Raw genomic sequence first — 13,326 nt, forward strand, 5'->3', positions numbered from 1 at the left:
AGTATTCCAGTGGCAAGCCTGCCAGGAGAGAGAAACAGGTGTGGGCAATTTACATGTGACATACAATTAAAAAATGCAAGTTGAAACCAAAGCTGATTTTCTATAGATAAGGGTAAAGAAGTTTTATTTCCAACTGTCTTGTGTGCTACTTGGTATTTACCTTGTGGCTAAAATGGATAATGCTCTGTAGATACACTATGGGGGGCGTGGGGGAAGGGAATCTGGCTTGTGCTTGTAGGACAAAGTGCAGGACAGACATGGTGGCCTCCCCATCGTGCAGAATCATTGCTACAGCAACACTGATGTGAACAGGAGCACAGCCCTCCCCCAGCTTCCTGTAACGTGAGTGGCTTTGAGCTAAATGATCCTGACACCCTCTCACCTTAGCACCAGACCTTCTATGCCATTTGTTCTCTCCTCCTGAGCCCTGCTGAGAGCATCTGAGGGTCCTGCACACAGCCTACTTTCCCCGTAAGATGTGACCTCCCCTCACACCCCCGGCACTCCTGGAAGTGCCGTCTCTTTAACATGTCTCCCTGCCAACATTCTTCTCATCATTTTCAAGGGCCATTTCAAGTCCTGTCCTCTGTGACGCTTTCCTCAGACCCAGGGAACGTGGTCTCTCTTTCCTGTGACGTGCACAGTGCGCCTGGGGCTCTCTGTGTCTGTGCGCTTCTTACGGCCTTTATTAGAAGGCAGCGCCTCAAGGCTTTGGTCCTTCCGGTCTTCATCCATGGCTCCTCATCCAGACAGCGCCTTTTTAAATGAGTTAATGCATTTTACCCACAGGAGTTCTGTAGTCAGGCGGCATACATTGCACAAGTGATGGTAAAAGATGTTGAGGCAAGAGCTCTTTTTCCCAGTCCCCTAAGACAATAGTAAAGAAAACATCAAATTTTAAGGGTGAAAATAGTTATAAGTCCATCCAGAAGTTGATATGTTTTAAAATTATGTTACCTACAAAAAAAAAAAAACAAACCCAGTGCCGTCGAGTCGATTCCGACTCATAGCGACCCTAGACTGTGAATATTACAAAAGAGGTTTAAGTATAGTGTGTGTGTGCATGTGTTGTGGTGAATGTGTGTGTGTGTGAAATCAGTGTTATGTGAAAATGGAAGACGACTACATCAGATCACACAACGGAGGATGACTATATCATTACACAACCACCAAGTTATAGCATTACATAACTGTCAAGTTACATCATTACCTAACTGCCAAACCACTGAGAATCGTGGCCCCGCCAAGTTGACACATAACCTTAAACCATCAAAGCCAGCGTTCCTCTCACCTCAGCATTTGTTACTGCCGATGTACATCGTTAATGTGCAAAATAGCTAGATCTTAGATTTTTTACTGTTGTCATAGATGGAAAATGTCAGATAACGAGATAGTCGATAAGTAAGGAGGTGTATTTTGTATGTTTATTTTACCCACTTAATTAGATTTTGTACTTCTTTGGTTTGTGGTCCTTTAGGTAATAGTCCTGCCCTACTTGGTAAAATCCTTTATACCAGACACTTAATTGGCATTAACCAATAATAGGATTCTTTATCAAATCTCCTTTTTCATATTCAGACCTTACGTATTCCTATAGCATTACAAACTACAAGAAATAACTAAGGAAGTGGCTACTTAGCCTTAGGAAATGGTCATAGTGACTGGATGGTAAAAAAAAAAAAAAAATAGTGGATCCTGCAAAAAAGGCAGGAACAGTGAGCAAAGCCGGAAGTGGAAGGATTGCGTAGGCTCCTCAAGAAGGAAGCTGCCATCTAAAGAGATTAGTGAGTAGGGCCATATGCAAAGGAGAGCAGAATTACTGGGTGTTACTGAAGGAATATATTGGTCACTCTTGAAAAATGCAAAAAAGGCTTATCAGCATGTTAGGGACAGAAGCCAGCTTTCTGCTCTTTAAGATGGTTAACAAGGAGTTGAGTAGATGTTGACAGAACAGCTGTGCAGACTGAAGCTTGTCAGAACCACAGGAAGAACTGCAGGTGTGGAGGGCTCATGTCCAGGAGGCCTTTAAGTCCAAGACACAGGACGTTCACTCATGGTGAAGGGCCAGAAGGAGCTGGGAAACCCCAGAGATTCAGGGAGAGATGGACAATGTGGGGAGAGGACAGGTGGTGTGTTGATGTGACACCCTGAGGAGACTGAAGATGGAGCCTGGGGGGTGGGGGTCGGAGAGATGGGTGCCTACGTCCTCTCAAATGAGAGGTGCTGAGGTAGGCATTACGGTGAAGACACTTAGAGGTGTGAGAACTAACGATAACCAGCCCCAGTCTTTACCACTAAGAGGTCCATGGCATGGATGACTCCATGATATACATATCATGGACAGCTTGTGAGAAATACCATGGGAGTACATTTTGAACAGCATCAAGGACCAGCTGTTGAACAGCAGGTTTCCTTTTCTGAGCTTCTCCCTAGAGGTACCCAAGGAGGTTGTGAGTGTGGGTGGTGTGGACGAGGCAGCAGTCCTCCAGTGCCATGGAGACGCAGTCAGTTGTAAATTATGCTGTGGAGTTCCTGGGCAGCAGAAACAGTTCCGCACTCGGCTGCTAACTGGAAGGTTGGCAGTTCAAGTCCACCCAGAAGTACTTCCGAAGAAAGGCCTGGTGATCTACGTCTGAAAGATCAGCCACTGAAAGCCCTGTGGAGCACAGCTCCGCTCTGATACACGTGGAGCTGCTGCGAGTCGAAGCTGACTTGATGGTTAAGTGGTGACTTGTAGGGTGGGATCAGAGAGAACGCCTGAGACAATTCTGTAGTGATAATTTATACCAGGGGAGGTCTCCTCTATTTCAAAGCACGGTTAGCTAAGAGCTCCTTGGAAGGGTCCCTCAAAACAAAAGCCTTGAAGGGCCAGTTCCCACTGACGTCCAGTTCTGTTCTATTCACAAGGGCTTCTCCTTGAATCCAGGAATGTCCCTTTCTGTGGAGCCCACCAGTGGACAACAGGTTCTGAACTTGCATCCACCATAAAACCAAATCCTCATGTCCATAGGGCTGACACTGTCAGACTGGGCCCTGGAGTTCAAGGCCAGGGACTAGAATGGGACATGTATCTGGTACCTTGAAACCCATACTCACTGCTCTGAACCCCACCTCATTTTCTAGGCTCCTTCAAAACAACCGTTGCTTCTGGGAGGTTCCCTGTACTCTCAGGTAGACAGGATCTTCATAGCAGGTTGTGCTTCTTTAAAGCACTTGTGCCCTTGAAGTGTAAGACTTTGTTTATTATCTTATCCCCTTTCCCTAACCAGATCATAAACTCCTCAGTGGCAGACTCTGATCCTTAATTATTCCTCTGTGCCCTAAAACACTGTCACACGTCCTAGACATTAATGCATGAGTGTACTCTGGTGAAGCTTGGAAGGAAGAGGGCAACAGTCCTATATGTCACCTCTGCTGTCTACTAGGCATGTGATCCCAGAAAAGGTGATTCGTTTCTCTGAGCCTACATTTTCTCGTCTCAAAAACTGAAAATAATAATAGAGAAGATAATAGCTACAACCACGTTCTAGGACTCTTGGAAGCATTAAATCAGATGGTGTATACACAACGCTTGGATATCATCATGGTGATGATTTTTATGAGTACCCAAAGTATCAGCTCCCAAGAGAGTCGAAGCTTGGCCCACCTCAAGAGCCTGTCAGGGATTCTAATAACGATGACATTCCTAAATACGGACGGCCGTGGGGCCAGTGAATGAACACGGTACCCCCAATTCAGCTATGAACCCAAGCCTACCTCCTTAATTAAGAAAAAGTTAATGGTGTAAAATCACTTCTGAATCTTATAAATAGGAAATTGGATTTCCCAATGGGCAATTTTAAATACTTTGGGAACATAAATACACTGGCAGCACTCAAGCTGTAAGTTGGCGACGCAGAGAACACGGGCAAGGAGCCCTGAAATAAGCAACAGCAAATGGCCACTTTAGCTCTTAAAGAGCAAATTGCAGAAAATAAATTAATTCACTTAAATATGCATGAGGCTCCCGAGTAGGGGACGTTTCCCCCGTGTTGTGCTTTCTGAAGTATTAATAATGCCTCACTTTTTTTTTTTTTTTTTTTGTGCCTTGTACTTCTGGTTAGAACGAATCCCAGAATCTCTTGCTTTTTAAAATTGTATTAAAAGTAATTTAGATACAAAACCAAAAATTCAATTCAAAAGCCAGATTGGTCTCACTGATTTGGAAAAGTGGGTAGTGAGTTTATCACAGGATCAGCAGAGCCCTGGGGGATCAGGAAGTGGCTCTGATTGAATCACCAGGAAAGGGCTTCCGAGAGGCTGGCCTAACTCTGCAGAAACTTCCTGGAAGTTGTAAACTGGCAGGCGTTCCCCTAAATACGGGTGAAGATTTTCTCAACCCCTCTGATGCTATCTGGGGCAGCAGTTTCAGCTCTAAGAATCGATATACTCCACTGCAGACTAGAGGGTGTATTTAGAATATTTATCAGAGTCATTACTCAATTATTTCCTGCTCTCGTCAGGTCCTTTAATTTTCACTATGGGAACCATAGACACTGAAGCCCTGTGTTTATGTCCTTGCATACTCAAAAACAACTTTTATGGTTACATAATTGAATAAAGTAAAAGGGCCAGGGGGAGGAGGCAGAGATACCAAAAGCAGAGGCAAGCTATCAACTAAAGGAACATAACATTCGAGGCTGTGTTCCATGTGATTTTTTTAAAGGAGAAGGATTTAGGGAAATTGCCTTTGTCTGCATATGCTGATTGCTTGGGTAGCTTTCTTGTGTGGCAGCCTTGCATTCCTGATGCCAAGACGGAGAAGGGGAGCCTGGCAGCCAGTGAGGACTTGAACTGAGGAGACTTTGGAATGGAGGAAACTTTGAGAAGGATTTGGGAGCCATGGCTGCGGACAAAAATAATCAATGGAATTGCCAAGAACCATAAAACCAGGAGGGTAGAGGATATGAAATACATCAACTTGATTTTCCTGAACATGAAAAAATATTAAATCTATTCTAAGTCTTTTTTAAGTCTGTTATGATGCCCATGTATTTCTGTGAGTTTGTTATTACGGTAATTTCTATTTTTCCTTAGGGCTAAAGAGAAGACCAAGTCAGATTTTTTTTTTTTGGTGGGGGTGGTATTTGTGTTTGAGATTCGGAAAAATACATACTTGTTCACAGAGGGTTTGAATAATTTGTAATTTACATGTAAGTGTATATAGTTGAATATTTCCTTTGATGCAAAAGGCTCATTACTTGTAGGCTAATGTGTTCTTTTCTGAACCTATGATATGTCACAATTACAGTTATTCCTTGGAGAGAAATCTTTTGGAACAACTATAAAAAGAAGCAGAGTCCTTCGGTAGTGCAAACCATGAATACACTCTGCTGCTAACCAAAAGTTGGTAGTTTGAGTCCACCCAGAGGCCTGGCAATCTACTTCTGAAAAATCAGCCATTGAAAACCCAATGGAGTACAGTTCTACTCTGACACACATGGGGTCGCCATGAGTCAGAATCAGCTCCATGGTAACTGGTTGGTTATACAAAGAGACAGTAGACATTTCAGGAGTACACCTTCTATATGTTTGCCATAGTATTTCATGATCCGTCAGGAGGTATTTATGTAGCTAAAGCACGTGGTGAGGTGGTGTAAAAGTGGGAGATGATGCCAGTAATCTGTTGATGTTGTATGCTGTCAAGTTGATTACAACTCAAAGCAACCCTATAGGACAGAGTAGGGCTCCTGCTAGAAATTTCAGTGGGATCAAATCGTGAGGATTTGTGCACTGTGAGAGGAAGTTTAGATTCACTCTGTAAGCAGTGGGGGGCTAAGATGACTGTAGAATCATTGTACAGATTGAATTAGAGAAAAATGCTGTAAACGGAAATTTTATTCTTTTTTAAGTTAGAGCACAGCGGGTACTAGAACTCTATGCCCATTACCTGAGTAGATCCTCAACTAAAGGATTGCTCACTGGTTCTGAAGGGATACAGCTACTGAACATTTTTGTAAATGGTGACTATGTTAAATACATTATCATCTTTTCTAATATGTACAATTTACCTTCTAAATAAGAAGACCTCCTGGCCCAGATGGCTTCGCTGGAGAATTCAACCAAACATTCAGAGAAGTGCTTGTACCGGTACTACTCAAACTATTTCAGAACATAGAAATGGAAGGGATACTTCCAAATTCATTCTATGAAGCTAGCGTAACCCTGATACCAAAACCAGGCAAAGACACCACACACAAACACACACACAAAAATTATAGACCAGTATCTCTCGTGAATATAGATGCAAAAATTCTCAATAAAATTACACCCAATGGAATTCAGCATCACATCAAAAATATATATATACCACTACCAAGTGGGATTCATACCAGATATGCAAGGATGGTTCAACAGTAGAAAATCAATGAACATAATCCACCATATAAATAAAAGAATCACATGATCATCTCAATTGACACAGAAAAGGCATTTGACAAAGTCCAACACCCATTCCTGATAAAAATTTTCAATAAAATAGGTATAGAAGGGAAATTTCTCAACATAATAAAAGGCATGTATACAAAACACTGGGTTATACAAAACCTAACAACCAACATCATTCTTAATGGAGAGAAACTGAAAACATTCCCTCTGAGAATGGGAACAAGACAAGAATGCCCTTTATCAACACTAGTATTTAACCTTGTGCTGGAAGTCCTAGCTAGAGCAATAAGCTGAAATAAAGGGCATCCGAATTGGTAAGGAAGAAGTAAAACTGTCCCCATTTGTGGATGAAATGATACTATACGTAGAAAACCCAAAAGATTCCATGAGAAAACTACTGGAATTAATAGAAAGATTCAGCAGAGTAGCAGAATACAAAATAAACATACAAAAATCAGTTGGATTCTAGACCGATAAAGAGAACAACAAAAAGGAAATCAGGAAAACAATACCATTTATGATACCCAGCCATTTATGATAGCCTTTAAAAAAATAAAATACTTAGGAATAAATCTAACCAGGGAAGTAAAAGACCCCTATACAAAGAAAACTACAATACTGCAAGAAACCAAAAGAGATCTACATAAATGGAAAAATATACCATGCTCATGGATAGGTAGACTCAACATTGTGAAAATGTCGATTCTACCCGAAGCAATCTACAAAGACAATGCAATGCCAATCCAAATACCAACAGCATTCTTTAAAAAGATGGAAAAACTAATCATTAACTTTATATGGAAAGGGAAGAGGCCCCAGATAACTAATTGAAGAAGAATAAAGTAGGAGGACTCGCACTACCTGACCTGAGAACCTGCTATACAGCTACAGTAGTCAAAACAGCCTAGTACTGGTACAACAGATACATTGACCAATGGGACAGAATTGAGAACCCAGATGTAAATCTATCCACCTGCAGTCACCTGATCTTTGACAAGGCTCCAAAGTCCATCAAATGGGGAAAAGACAGTCTTTTAAAAAAAATGGTGCTGGTAAAACTGGATTCCATCTGCAAAAAAATGAAACTGGACCCATACCTCACACCATACACAAAAACTAATTCAAAATGGATCAAAGACCTAAATATAAAACCAAAAACTATAAAGATCGTAGAAAGAAAAATAGGATCAACGCTAGAGGCCCTAATACACGGCATTAACACGATACAAACCACAACCAACAACACAGCAGCTCCAGAGGATAAGCTAGATAACTGGAATCTTCTGAAAATTAAACACTTAAGCTCATCAAAAAACTTTACCAAAAGAGTAAAAAGAGAACCTACAGACTAGGCAAAAAAAAATTGGCTATGACAAATCAGACAAAGATCTAATCTCTAAAATCTATAGGAAAACCCAATGCTTCTACAACAAAAAGACAAATAATCCAATTAAAAAATGGACAAAGGAAATGAACAGACACTTCACCAGAGAAGACATTCAGGCAGCTAACAGACACATGAGGAAATGCTCCAGTTCATTAGCCATTAGAGAAATGCAAATCAAAACCACAATGAGATGCCATATCACCCCGGCATTACTGGCACGTATCAAAAAAAAAAAAAGACAATAACAAATGTTGGAGAGGCTGCAGGGAGATCCAGAACTCTTATGTACTGCTGGTGGGAATGCAAAATGATATAACCATTTTATAGCCCTTCCTTAGAAAGCTAGAAATAGAAATACCATATGATCCAGCAATTCCACTCCTAAGTATATTCTAGAGAAATAAATTGTCACATGAATAGACACATGCACACCCATGTTCATTGCAGCATTGTTCATAACAGCAAAAAGAGGAGCGGTGGGGATGAAAAAACACTAAATAGACAATAAACCAAAACCAAACCAAACCTGCTGTTGAGTTGGTTCTGACTCATAGTGACCCTAGAGGACAGAGTAGAACTGCCCCATAGAGTTTCCAAAGAGCACCTGGTGGATTCAAACTGCCGACCTTTTGGTTAGCGGCACTAGCACTTACCCACTGTGCCACCAGGGTTTCCAAATAGACGATGGACAAGTTAAATAAGAAGACCTAGTGGTGTGACAGTTAAGTGCTCGGCTGCTAGCCAAAAGGTCGGCGATTGGACCCACCCAGCTGCTCCATGGAAGAAAAGACATGGCAGTCTGCTCCCCTCAAGATTACAGCCAAGGAAATCCTATGGGACAGTTCTACTCTGTTCTGTAGGGTTGCTAAGAGGCAGAATCGACTCAACGGCACCCCACAATAACAGCCTTTTAAATTCCAAACTCACCCCTTCCGTGCCTGCTTAGGAAGGAGGATCATCTCTTTCAGAGTTTTGATTTTGGGCACCACTTGGTTCTCCCCAACACAAAATGAGGAGTGACTCTTCTCCTTGTGCAAGTTTGGCAAGCCCCTGTTTCTGTAATTTATCTGTCCTGTTGTTCTTAACAAACCTGGTGACGTGATAGTCTTTCGTCTAACACAAGTGATACATTTAAAGGACCAGATGCACTACAGATGAAGTTCTTTAGACGTTATTAGAAAGTCAGAACTCCGTTCCCACAACTATGCACACGCTCCACTGCGTTTCACATGGCCTGCTGCTGCTGCTGCCAGAACGGCATCTATAGGTAGAATCCGGATATTACCTACACATAATGAATGTGGAGTCCCTCAGGAGGCCAGATGGTTCACATGCTTGGCTTCTAACTGAAAGGTCGGAGGTTCAAGTCCACCCAGAAGCTCTTTGAAAGAAAGGCGTGATGATCTACTTATGAAAAACCAGCCATTGGGAGCCCTGTGGAGGACAGTTCTACTCTGATAACACATGGGTCACGATGAGTTGGAGTCAACTCGACAGCAACTAGTTATAACGAACATATTTCAGTATGTACTTACGCAGGCAACAGCTGTTGACCAATTCTTCTTGAAGAGCATGTATCCTATAAAAAATTGAAAAGCAGAATCTCCAAAACTAAACTTTAAGAAATAAAATTTCAGTCTAAAACATTGTTCCATCACTACTACGTTTCTGGTGATTAACTTGCCATTTTAATAGCTCAGTGAGATGTTTTTCTAATCAGTGCACATGAGAAGCCATCAAAACTGGAATTCCTAATTCTGAGCCAAAACAGTTGGAGACCAGCCAAAATCAAGGTCTTCAGTAAGGCTTACAAGGCAAACCCATCAATCACCCAGCTTCTCTCCCTAGCTCTGCACACATTATTGAGAAATCCTATCAACGTTTTGACACTGAGAAGCCTTTAAGGAATTGGAGCAGTATACATATTCGCATGTAGTATTATCTAATCAAAGGGTGAATCAGCTAATATATTCATAATTTTAATTGTGTTAACTACTCTGAAATTGGCTGATAATTACGTTAGAATTAGATGCTCTAATTTGTACATTGGCAATGTGTTTCCAATCACCAGCCAATAACAATAATAAATGATATTCCTGTCTTCATCGAGATCATGATGGACAGCTGAAATTGGATATGAACTGAATATCAACCCTTTTTCCTGAATATTGAAGACCTGGGAAATTTCTGAAGATCGAAGGCCATATTTAGCACTGTGCCATTTAAGCCTTGCCACGCCCTCAGTGGCTTGAATTCAGATAAAGAGTGAGACTGAGTCCGGTCTTATCAGCGTCCTTATTGCTGTCAGTAAAGTTTCCTATGTATCGTACCAAGCAGACGTGCCTTGTAGACTGCTCCAAGAGCAGGCCTGTTCTGTGGCTATCTCTAAGGTGTTCATTGGCCAATTTTCAGAATGACATCACCAGGCCTTTTTTCCAAGTCTGTCTTAGTTTGGAAGTTCTGCTGAAACCTGTCCACCATGGGTGAGCTTGCTGGTATTTGAAATACCAGTGGTTATGGCCTCCAGCATCCTGGCAACATGCAAGCCACCACAGTGCAACAAACTGACAGACAGGTGATGGCAAAAAAAAAAAAAAAAAGATGTCACTTTTATGACTAAGGTGCACCTGACCCAAGCCATGGTCTTTTCGATTCTCATATTCATGGGACGGCTGGACAATGGAAAATGAAGACAGAAGATGAGTTGATGCCTTTGAATTTTGATGTTGGTGAAGAATGCTGAATATACCATGGACTGCTGGAAGAAAGAACAAATCTGTCTGGGAAGAAGTACAGCCAGAACGCTCCTTAGAAGTGAGGATGGCGAGACTTTGGCTCATTTACTTTGGACACATCGTCAGGAAAGAGCGATCACTAGAAAATGACATCATGGTAAAGCAGAGGATCAGCGAAGGCCAGGGCGTTCCTCCGTGAGATGGATTGACGTGGTGGCCGAAACAGTGGACTCAGACCTACTAAAGACCATGAAGATGGCGGAGGAACAGGCAGCGATTTATTCGATTGTACATAAAGTCACCGTGACATGGAGCTGACTCCATGGTGACTAAAACAACATAAGAGGCATACATCTAATTAACATAATCAGACAGGCTTCAGAAAAGAAAATTGCAACTCCACGGCCCAAGGATACTCCCAATGATGCATTTTAAGTCTATGAAATAAGGGTAAATCAATTATGTTCATATAAAGACTCTTCAACATTTTTTTAAGTTGCAGAAACCTTTGCTCAAACAAAACTTGACCTAGAAGCTTACACCACAAGGGTAAACAGCAGCTGTGTTTAAAGTAGGTGTAATTATAAATGCAGTCACATAGTGACTTATACAGTTTTATTCTAATCACTGAATTAAGTTCATAGTACAATATCATAGATTAGTTTCTAACCTTATTTATGGCCTCTGCTTCCTCTTTTTTTTTTTTTTTTTTTCCTGTAAGAAAGAATGGCTATGTATTAGTTATCTAGTGCTGCTATAACAGAAATACCACAGGTAGGTGGCTTTAATAAACAGAAATGTATATTCTCACAGTTTGAGAGGGTTAAAGTCTGAATTCAGACCACCTACTCTAGGAGAGGAAACCCTGGTGGTATAGTGGTTAAGTGCTACGGCTGTTAACCAAGAGGTCAGCAGTTTGAATCCGCCAGGCGCTCCTTGGAAACTCTACGGGGCAGTTCTACTCTGTCCTATAGGGTCGCTATGAGTCGGAATCGACTCGACAGCAGTGGGTTTTGTACTCTAGGGGAAGGTTTTCTTTCTCTGTTGGCTTTGGAGGGAAGGTCCTTGTCTCTTCAGCTTCTGCTTCCCGGTTCCTTGGAGATCTCCATGTGCCTTGTGGTCCCTCTTCTCTCACCTCTACTCTGCTCCCTTGCGTAATCTCTTTTTATATCTCAAAAGAGATTGACTCAAGAACTCCCAACACTAATCCTGCCTCATTAACTTAACAGAGACAATCCATTCCCACATGGGATTATAACCACAGGCATAGAGGTTAGGGTTTACAACACACATTTTTAGGGGACATAATTCAGTCCATAACAAGTTACTTACAGGCCAGAAACCCAAGTTCCTTCTATGAATTGTTTTGTGGGATCTAGCGGTGTCAGGTAGGGAAACTGAGGTTCAGAAGTATCTGCATTGCTGCCTGGGGGCCCAGGGACTGTGAGATACAGAGCTGGGCGCTTTCCCTGGGAGATGCTGCAAAGCTGGAGACTCACCACCTCCTTTCAGAGTAAGGAGAAACTTGCCAGAGCTCAGAATCCCAACAGTGGCTGTTGTAGAGATTTCTGACAGGCCAGCTTGAGAGAAATTTACAGAGAATTTGTTGCCTGATGGCTTTCTGACATAGGGTCACTATGAGTCAGAATTGACTCCACTGTAATTTTTTTTTTTTTTTGTTTGGGCTTTCTGATAAATTAGCCACAGGCCAGGGGGTTGTCTTTGGCCGTCTTTGTTCCTTCTAGAACTATCGCTGAAGCAAGTGTGTGCTCAGCTGGCTGCGCCCTGGGATCACCTGGAGAGGTGGTGGTGGTGGTGTGCCATAGAGTCGATTCCAACTCATAGCAACCTTATAGGATGGAGCAGAACTGTCCCATATGGTCACAAAGAGCCACTGTTGGATTTGAACTGCTGACCTTTTGGTTACCGGCCATGCTCTTAACCACTGCCACCAGGGCTCCATGAAGGGTGCTATGAAAACACTGATGCCTGCCCCCACCCCGCCCCACTATTACTTCGTATATCCTGTAAGCGAGCCTTCTTGTTCCCTGAGGACTTTGCTACCATGTAGATTACCAACACAATCCTTGGACGCATGAAGACAAGTAATTGCCCAGGAAAGACCTGCCTAGGGAAGAGAATGCTGTGGTGAGCTTCGGGTCTACCAGCCTCCCCGTCCTTTCAGCTGGGAGGCACAGAGCAGAGTTCTCTCTCCTTAGAAACTGCTGACCCTGGCTTTGAACACTGGATTTGAATCAGAGACTCCCTGAAAAGTTGTACTTGTTGAAATGTCTCAGAATATGTCACCTTCCATCTTCCAGTCACTAAAATCAGACCTTAGAGCAGACCTTGGGAATTCTTACGCAGACCCGTGCTGTGTCCCCAGACCCCAGGAGGTGGAGCCCTGTCCCTGCTGGCAGGTGGCTTGTAGCTTTTCTGATCGATGCTGTGCCTATCCGGGCCTGGGGAGCCCTGGGGTCCCTGTTGGATCTGTCCAGTCCCTTGGCTCCTAGGTAACTGAAACACGATGTCCTTGTGTTCCCTGAGGCACTGTGGGCAGGATTCCCTCCTTCCTCTCTGTCCGTGTGGTCACTTTGCTTTCTTAACGTCCCAGCGCCCTCCTGCTTGGGACCTGAAACCTGTCTCAGAACCATCCCACACGTTTTCTTTCTGCCCTTAAGTTTCCATTGGCCCCATGGACCTTAGTCTCCTAGTGCTGCTGTATGAGAAAACCACACGTGGGCGGCTTTAAAGTACTCTCAACATCTATCTTCTCAC

The 13,326-nt window shown here is 42.7% G+C and overlaps 1 protein-coding gene across 13 annotated transcripts in view; it reads left to right on the forward strand.

Annotated features, from left to right (window-relative positions):
• The window catches only part of TPK1 (thiamin pyrophosphokinase 1), a 322,900-nt gene that overhangs the window by 227,396 nt on the left and 82,178 nt on the right, over positions 1-13,326 (forward strand). The window contains exon 11 of one of the 13 annotated variants that reach the window (XR_010322561.1): positions 3-4,057. The exons of the other annotated variants lie outside the window; for them this stretch is intronic. The gene's annotated coding sequence lies outside the window, so the exon portion shown is untranslated. Of the gene's footprint in view, positions 1-2; positions 4,058-13,326 lie in introns of those variants that run through there. 13 annotated transcript variants of the gene reach the window in all.

This window comes from Loxodonta africana, chromosome 8 (assembly GCF_030014295.1).
Source record: "Loxodonta africana isolate mLoxAfr1 chromosome 8, mLoxAfr1.hap2, whole genome shotgun sequence".
NCBI classification, from domain to species: Eukaryota; Metazoa; Chordata; class Mammalia; order Proboscidea; family Elephantidae; genus Loxodonta; species Loxodonta africana.